Here is a 9,638-nt window from a genome sequence, read left to right as displayed (position 1 = left end):
AAAGAAAGAAAGAAAGAAAGAAAGAAAGAAAGAAAGAAGGAAAGAAGGAAAGAAGGAAAGAAGGAAAGAAGGAAAGAAGGAAAGAAGGAAAGGAAAAAAATTCCATGATCTGTTGGTCAAGTCTGTGTTTGAGGATCTTTGAAACTAGCTAGTCTGGTCCTCAGATAGAAACTGTACTCAAATTTCCTGTTCGATTGAATCTAATGAAGCTCATGTTCTGCAGGCATACTTCTCCAATTATGAAGAATCATCAAGTAGGATATGTCTTCCCCATATTTGCTGAGAATTTGGATTTTGTTTTGTGAATTTGTTTTAAATTTAACTATTCACAGTCAACTTTAAGTCAGTTTCACTTTCTCCAGCAAAAGCTGTTTTTAGGTTGCCCTTTTCACTCAATCCATCACTTAAACAGCATTTATAAAGCACCTATTGTATGGCAGGGCAGGTAAGTGGTGCAAGGGAATTTGGAATCAGGAAGGCTGATCTCCAAATTTGACCTTAAAAACTAAATAGCTGAATGACTCTAGGCAAGTCATTTAAATTTGTTTGCCTCAGTTTTTTCATCTGTAAAATAAGCTAGAGAAAGAAATGGAAAACCACTTCAGTATCTTTGCAAAGAAAATCCCCAAAGAGGTCACAAAGAGTCAGACTTGATTGAAATGACTGAAGAACAAAAGAAGTTTGATGGATATTCTGCTAGGATCCAGAGGATACAAAGACCAAAAAATGAAACCTTTTCTTCTTTCTAGGAACTGATTTTTCTCCTAAGGCAAGTTGAAATAAACATATTGAAGGAATAGCTGTTTTAAGGGGGCAATTGCATTTTGCAGGAGGGCAGGCTAGGGTGGGAAGAGGTCTGTAATCATATATGGTCTTCAAACAGCTACCATATATTTCTGCTCATAGCTCCTATTTCTCTCCTTTTATAACTCTATCCTCCAACCAGAACATACTAACTCTAACTCATGCTTATCAGTCTCCATTTTATAACTCTGATCCTTTTATCTGGAATGTTCTGTTTCCCTTTTTGCCTCATGAGCCTTACTTAGCCTTCTTCATGAAGTCTACTCTAATCATTTCTTTCCTTTCTTAATTCATATGGGATTTGGCTCTGAAAATTTTTTGCTTCATTGTTTTGTCTTGTCAAACAATTCTTTATTATTTGTTAGTCAACATTATCAATCCATAAGTGCTTATTTGGCACTACTATTTTAAATGCCTGGCATTGCGCTACATGCTGGGGTTACAACTTTAAGAAATGAAGTAATCTCTACTTGCAAGAAGTTTATGTTCCAATGGGAAATATAAGTCCATATTATAGTTAGCTCTGTTTGTTTCTTAAATTAGATTGTATCCTAGAGAAAACAGAGATCATGTCACTGTACTTCTCCCAGTACTTATCCAAGTGCTCTGTCCAGAGCAGATGCTTAATAAATGCTGAATTGAATTTGGGGGATTGTCTCATTGGGGATGCTCTGGCTCTAATTTTAACCTCTTCCCCAGTTTCCATGAGTTTTGTTAGTAAAGACAAGGATCCTGCTGTAGGACCCTGGGCAAGTCACTTATAGCCTAGCCCTTACCACTCTTCTGCCTTTGAATATTGGTTCTAAGACAGAAGGTAAGGGTTGAAAAAGAAAAGAAAAGAATAGGATCCTGGGGAAAGAGTTCACCAAAGCAGGAAGTTAAATACATGAAGAGAACCGTGAAGGACCCAAAGACAAACCACCTATGTTGAATTTTTTGGAAGGTTTGCCTTTTCTGAGGCTGCTCTAGTTCCAGTTGCTTCTATGCACTCCAGGCAATCTGTCCATGAATAATAGGATCATCTGGAGGCTACAGGCTAGGAATAGTTCTAGAGGCTAAAGGGCTTTTTAATGTTGAAGATGTTAAATTTCTGTTTGTTTTTCATTTAGCTCTTTGACAATGAACCTTGTGGAGGAAACTATGTTAAAGGGCTTATAGAAAAGGATGCATTCAGTTTCAAAGTCTGAATTTACCCATAATAGCTGCATGTCATGTGAATGCAGGAAAACACTATTTACACAAATACAGTCAAGACTTAGTTTTCACTGCTTGCAATTTACATTAATGAATATAATTTTACTAATACAGTCAAACTTTAACATTTACAAGAGCAAATAGCTTAACAGAGATCAGGTGCATCTGCATACCAGCTGCTTAATTAAAGCAATATTTAGATCATACAACTTGAACTCAAACCTAAATCGACTCCCTCCCATAGATATCCTCTGTATAATTTTTTAGCACTTTAATCATCAACTTAACCTCCACGCTATGTGTTTTCCCCATAATTTTGGCTCCTGTGCATCCATGTATGTAAAGATGGATGATCTTTGCTTGTTTGCTGATTTCTTATGGCAGGAAAAATGGAATATTTCTATTCTTCACACTTCCTAGCTACAATTATTTTGACTACAGATGTGTACTTAGGGTAACAAGGCTTAGAGGACAGACTTCTTTAGTAGAATTGTAACACATAGAACATTCTACATGTCAAAAAGCAATGGCATGGCTAAACTTACTCTTCCTAAAGGACAATTAAAAAAAGAGCTCAATTTATTCTAGAAGATCCAGGATGCTATTACCATAATCACAATTAAACATAAGTCACAAGTTAAAATGCTAGGAAGCCAGAAGAGAAATCTATATATGTTTCTTGAATACATTTATTTGTGTTACTTTTTTAAAATATGTAATTTGCTAACTCACCCTCACAGTAGGCAAATTTGAATCCAGACATGCAGTTTCACTGTTGGTGTATAGAAGAGATTCTTAAATCATTACCAATGGAGTTAGTCTTTACCCTGAACATTGCTCTGTATTTCTGCTCCCATCTATAAAACAGCGTTCAAGGAATAATCAACAGCCCAAGCTAAGCACTATAATTAAGCTCACTGCACTTTGAGTAATAACATTTTGTCAGGACGGTATCTTTCTCCGTAATTTCACCTAATTTCTTCAACCACACTCAAATTCAGTCATTAAGTACTCAGCTTGCATTCTGTCTGGGCATCTTTTTATTTTCTGTTTTAGTATTTGAACACCAATTAGGAATAAATGCTTATTTTTATTGTACCTCATCAGGAATGACCATATTCTTTCTAGCAGAGAACAATAAATGAAGTTAAATTCATTTTGGTAAACAAATTTTCTTGACCAAACTGAAAGATTTGCCTAGGAAGTCATCTTATTTGGGAAACTGCTTGACACTGAAGGGAAATCTAAGCATGTTTGTGACCCTATTTCTGAAGGAGATTTTATTGGATAGGATGCTGAGTTGTAGGAAAGTCCCTGATTTGGAAATGAGGAAAGATTGGCTCTAGTCTTGGCTCCTCTCAAACTACCCATGGGGCCTTATTGAAATCCTAATTTCTACAAAGTTCATGTACCCATCTGTTAAATGGGGTTAGCAATACATTTCATACCAATTTCATAAGGTTGTAGAGAGGAACAAAAGAGATAACATATATTAAAGATCTTTGAAAAGAATAAAGATACCACAAAATACAAAGGTAAACATAAATTATAACAAATACCATTAAAATGCTTCCTGTAGAATAAAGAGATTTTTGATGATCATTTCTCCAATGTCCCACTGTCTTATCAATTTTTCTAAATTGATGTTTTTATCCTGTTTCTTGCTTATTAACTTTTAATGGATCCTCACTGCTTATAAAATCAATTCCATTTAAGTCTCTTCAGATTTCTAAACTCTCTCTACAGAGGCCCATTGGTGGTTCAGTAGGTAGAACACTGATTAAAGTCAGTATTATCTGAATTAAAATCCTGTCTTAGTTACTTTAGCTATGTGAACTTGGGCAAGATAATATAAACTCTTTCAATTTTCTCATATGTAAAATGAAGAATTTGGACATAATGGCCTCTTAGATACCTTTAAGTTTTAAATCTATTCACCACCACCACCATCATCACCACCACCACCACCAAATATTTTAAATCTATCATTCTTTGATTTCTTAAGCATGTAGGATATATACAAAGCTTTTGGGCTCTGCAGAAAAATAATAAAGTAGTACTTTTCTCAAGGAGCTTCCATTCTGCTGGGAAAAGAACCCTTACTTATGTAGATAAGTAAATCTAAAACACCTAATTAGTGAGGGGAGGATGGGGAGAGGGGAAGTGAGAAGAGAATATTAGAAACCGGGGAAGCAAAAAAGGACTCTTGAGGAGGTCACATTTGAACTGAAGGAAGCTAAGAATTCCCTAAGGCTGAGGTGAGAGGAGAGAATGTTTCACTCCTAAGGAATAGCCTGTGCAAAGGAAAGAGAGTGTATTATGTTAAAGGATATAACAAATAAGTATGTGAAACTGGCTAAAATATAACATACATAATAGTGTAATGTGTAGTTAGTTAGAAAGAAAGGTATAAGAAGTGTATGAAAGGCTTTAAATACCAGCTAGAAGAGTATATTTCAGTGATGACATGGATGCCAGAGATGGCATGCTGAGAGCTCTCTTGGGTATGGGCTACCTTCCCCCCCCCCCAAGAGTTCATTACTAGAAAGGCTGAGGGGTCTTGGGCAGAGCTGCTCCCTTCCACCTCTCCACCATGCCTGATGACATTTTTCACATCTCCTGCCCCTCTGCCTAGCACCCAATAGGAGTGCATAGGAGGTAAAGTGGGCAGCTCACAAGCAGCAGAGCTAGAGGGGAGCAGAGTGCTTAGGCAACTCCCCTCCTCCTCTCTACAGTCACTGAGAACATTCCTTACTTCAGCCACCCCTCTGTCCAGCAGTCCATTGGGAGGGCTTTCTCCCTTATCTGTGTTGGGTAAGGGGAGGGGACAGGGTGTACCCTGCACTTGGGGGAGGGGGAGGATCATTTCCTATGGTCTATGGAGGCAGTGAACATGGCACTTGGTCTGTGGAGTGGGATAGGGGTGGGACCTGGCACTCCATCACTAAAAGGTTCACCATCACTAGTGTATTTCATTCTGGAAACAATATGGAGTCACTAAAGTTCCTTGTGGAGCAGTGTGACATGATCAGAAGAGTGACAATTCTTAGCATTCAAAATCCCTACACTTTGTTTCCAATTATCTTTTTAAACATTTCTTTTTACAGGAACATAGAATATGTATTGCATGATAACACATGTACATCATATATCATATTACATGCTGTCTTTGGTAAGTGGTGGGAGAGGGAGAGAGAGAGAGAGAAGAGAGAAGAGAGACAGAGACAGAGAGAGAGACAGAGAGAGACAGAGAGAAACAGAGAGAGAGAGGAGAAAAATAGATTACAAAATGTCCAAAAATGATTTTAAAATTTCTATCCATATATAAAAAATAAACAATGAAAATAAAATAAACTTATCTCCTACTATTCCATTCTATGAACCTGATATTTGAGCCTGAAAAATCTATGTCTGTTCTCCTGATATCATGAACATGTCCATCTTGATACCTTTATTCATCATTTTTACTCCCATGGAATGATTCCCCTGATTACTTCCATCTAGCCACATCCTACCATTTCTAAGCTCCTTCTTAAATGCTACCTCCTACCTTCTATATAAGCCTAGCTGCTAAGAGCTATGTGACCCAGTGGATAGAATATTAGTCTTGGAATCAGGAAGACTCATCTTTATGAGTTCAAATCTGGCTTTAGACTCTTATTTAGCTAAGTGACACAGCCAAGACCCTGTTTATCTTACTTCCTCATATATAAAATGAGCTGGAGAAGGAAATGGCAAACCACTCCAGTGTCTGTGCCAAGAAAACACCAAATGGAGTCACAAAGAGTCTGAAATGGCTTAACAACAAAATATGAGCTTAGGAAGCGTTATCTGACACTTTAGCTCACAGTGGTATCTTCCCTGAAGATTTTAGCTTTTATTATCTATACCTTTAATTGTGCACTTATCATGCAATGGTTTATAACATTTCTTTTGTTTGTATTGTTGCCTTTTAATGTTTCTTATTTGCATGTGTATATATCATATTTCCCACCTTGATTGTAAGGCAGAAGGCAGAAACCAGATCTTATAACTAAAATATAAAAATACTTCACATTTAGTATTATTTGGTAACAAAAATTTTTGCCCATTATTTAATCTTCTCCTTACGATAGTCTGGTGAAATATGTAGACAAAGTATATTAATTTCATTTTACAAAGGAAACAATTGGGTTTCAGAGAAATTACATGAATTTACCAAGATCACATATGTAGTAAGTTATGGGGCCAAGACTCACACTTAGGACTTTTGATTTTTAGTCTAGCCATCCTTCAAATATACCATTCTTCTTCCCACTGTCTATGCTTATAACACTCAGCATCCCCCATAGTGTCTAGTGCATCATCATGAATATTTTAGGTGCTCAATAAATTCTTGTTGAATCAATGAGTAAATAAATTGAGCAATAATCAATACAACAAAAGATCAACTAAGCAAATGAACTTGGAAAGTCCTATGGAAGATGTTATAATGGTATTGAATATGTATTTATGCAATATTAGCATGTTCTTTTGACCTTCATTCTAGATTCTAGGCTTATGGACCACATGAATTTGCTTGTCATTTTAATACTCCATGCTCGAGTATCCTTAGGACAGATTTACAAATGCATGTAAAGAAAAATTTTATTTGTTGTCAGGATGATCAGAGAACCTTGGATTTGCTTGACTGGGACACTTCTAATGAATTGGATTTGACACTAGAGACACCGTTGGATAGACTATTAGACTTTGGGTCAAGAAGACCTGACTTTGATTCTGACCTAAGGGTTCACTAGCTATGTGATTCGGGGAAAAGCATTTAGCCTCTTTCATCCTCATCTGGACTTGGATGATTCTGGAAGAGAGAGTGAGGTTGATGACTTTGTTCAACTCTGTTTCACTTTAATCAAATTCATGCACATCGCACTTGATATCATTAGCCCTCTTTAAAAAGGACAGGGACAGCTTGGTGGCTCAGTGGATTGAGAGTCAGGCCCATAGACAGGAGGTCCTGGGTTCAAATCTTGCCTCAGACACTTCCTAGCTGTGTGACCTTGGGCAATTCATTTAACCCCCATTGCCTAGCCCTTACCACTCTTCTGCCTTGGAACCAATACCCAGTATTGATTCTAAGACGGAAGGTAAGTGTTTTATTAAAAAAAAAAAACAAAAAAAAAACGAAGGACAAAACAACTTTATCTATAAAATGGAGATGGCAATAGCACTTACCTAACAGTTGTAGGGTTGATTAAATGAAATAACATGTAAAGTTCTTTGCAAATCCTAAAGAACTTAAATCTTAAAATATAAGAACCTTAAATGCTAGTACTGCAATTTTGATGCTATTTTCACTATGCCTCCTGCTAAGAGACATGGACCTTGGTAGTACAGTGATGCCTTGGTTTTCCTCAATAATCCATTTGAAAACTGAGGCAATTATTTCCATTTAATCAATATAAGTTCAATTAATTCATTCTAGACACTCCAAAGTACATACCAAAAACACATTTCATAGAGAATAAGTATATCGTTTAATACTAAAAACAATAAGAAGTTAATATAAAATGAATATAAAAGAGTAATGTAAAGAATAAATGAGGGGGCAGCTGGGTAGCTCAGTGGAGTGAGAGTCAGGCCTAGAGACAGGAGGTCCTAGGTTCAAACCCGGCCTCAGCCACTTCCCAGCCTGTGTGACCCTGGGCAAGTCACTTGACCCCCATTGCCCACCCTTACCAATCTTCCACCTATGAGACAACACCGAAGTACAAGGGTTAAAAAAAAAAGAATAAATGAGCACCTGAGCAGAACCCAGACCATCAGAATGCACTACATGGCTGCCTACTTTTTGACTGTCTTCAGCAACAATGACTCCCCCAACTCCAAGGACCTGAAGAAGATCCTAGACAGCATCAGCACTGAGGCAGATGAGGAGTAGCTCAAGGTCATCTACAAATTCAGCAGCAAAAACATTGAGGACATGATGAAGCAGGGGAGCAGTAAGCTGGCCTCAGAAGAGTCCAATGATGACATGGGCTTTGGGCTCTTTGAGTGCCAACCTGGATCCTTAAATTCCATTGTTTGGCTAGACACAGTGGGTGATGCTCACACAAAAAAGAAATAAAGCTGGACTGAGAAGGAGAATGAGTGGGTTGCTCTTTGTTTTTGCAAAATTAGCATCTGCAAGCAGACAGGCCAATGAAATCCAAGGCAACCAATGAAAACTGAGACAAATTTTTTATGGAAAAAATCAAGGAAAAACAAAACCATTGATAACCATTATCATAAAAAACTGAGGTATCACTGTATGACATAATTAACTTTGAGTTGGTCCCATTCACTAAAGACAAAAAAGATGATTTGTTGGGACATGGATTCTCATCATAGAATCTTCCTCCTCTGTGGTCTGTAAGAGGATGGAAATTACTGCTACATTCCTTAAACTTCCCTTCTCATCTACCTCCCTGTTCAAAGAAGACAATGTCTGGACAAAAGAAAGGGGATCCAGTAGAGGGAACATATTCATTTGCATGACTTTTTTTAAGACTAAGTTTTCTTTTTTCATCCATACCAAATATACAAGATAGACTCAGAATTCTCATTCTGCTCCTGAATGACATGGAGGTTCCTATCTGTTTTGTTTTCCTCCCTTTTGGGTAGCTTTTGGCTCTTACTTTTCAGAGGTTCCTCATGACAGTGTCAGGTTTAATATATACGCCCAATTGGTCTACTTCAGCTCACAACTCTGAAACTCAAACAATCCACCAACCTTAGTTTCCCCAGTGATAGGGGGTATAAGCTTGTGCCACCATGGCCTCCCACAATCATATAGACAACTACATGGGAGATTAAAATAAAAAACAACTTGTAAATATTTTAATTAAGAACACACTTGGTTTCATCATTTCAAAAATGAACTGAAGTATTAATATTAACCTCATTAAAGGATCAATGGATAGAGTATAGAGAAAACACTGCACTTGGCATTGGGAGATCCTAGTTCTAGCACTGTTTTCTTCACTTTGTTACTTTGGACAATAACTTAACTTCACACAGTTTCAATTGCTTTGTCTAAAGACCAAAGTGGTTGGCCTAGTTATTCTCTTTGGTCCATTTCAGTTCTAGCATTATCTGATTTTTCATATATAATGCTTGTATAATTCATTCGTTCAACAAATAAATCAATCAACATTAATTAAATGCCAATATGTGTTAGTCATTGTGTTAAGCACTGGGAAAATGAATGCAAAAGCCAAATAGTCCTTGCTCTCATGGAGCCTACATGGCATGATGGATATTTTTCAAGGTTTTTGCAATTCTGTAAGCTCAAATCCTCACTCACACCATTAATAATTAGCCAAATTTTGGTTAATTAAAATTTAATTAACATTAAGTAATTAACCAAAAATCATACAAACATATCAGTAAAAGTCAAAGTGGCTACTTCAAGAGGAAGTCAAAGCAGACTTATCTCCCCCTGTTACAATATAGTATCTAACCTCAGTATTCAAAAGAAATTACTTTCTCCAAGGTGGTCAGGGATCTTTTAATTAGCAAATCAGCAACTTTTTCTTGATCTTCATTCTTGGCTTCTCTATGAATGTTTATATTGTTGGTGTCCCTCCTCCTGGTGTCCCTCCCTAGCTTCCTTGTCATTGGTT

This window comes from Gracilinanus agilis, chromosome 3 (genome assembly GCF_016433145.1).
Source record: "Gracilinanus agilis isolate LMUSP501 chromosome 3, AgileGrace, whole genome shotgun sequence".
In the NCBI taxonomy this organism is placed as follows: domain Eukaryota; kingdom Metazoa; phylum Chordata; class Mammalia; order Didelphimorphia; family Didelphidae; genus Gracilinanus; species Gracilinanus agilis.
Note: the sequence above shows the minus strand (reverse complement) of the source record.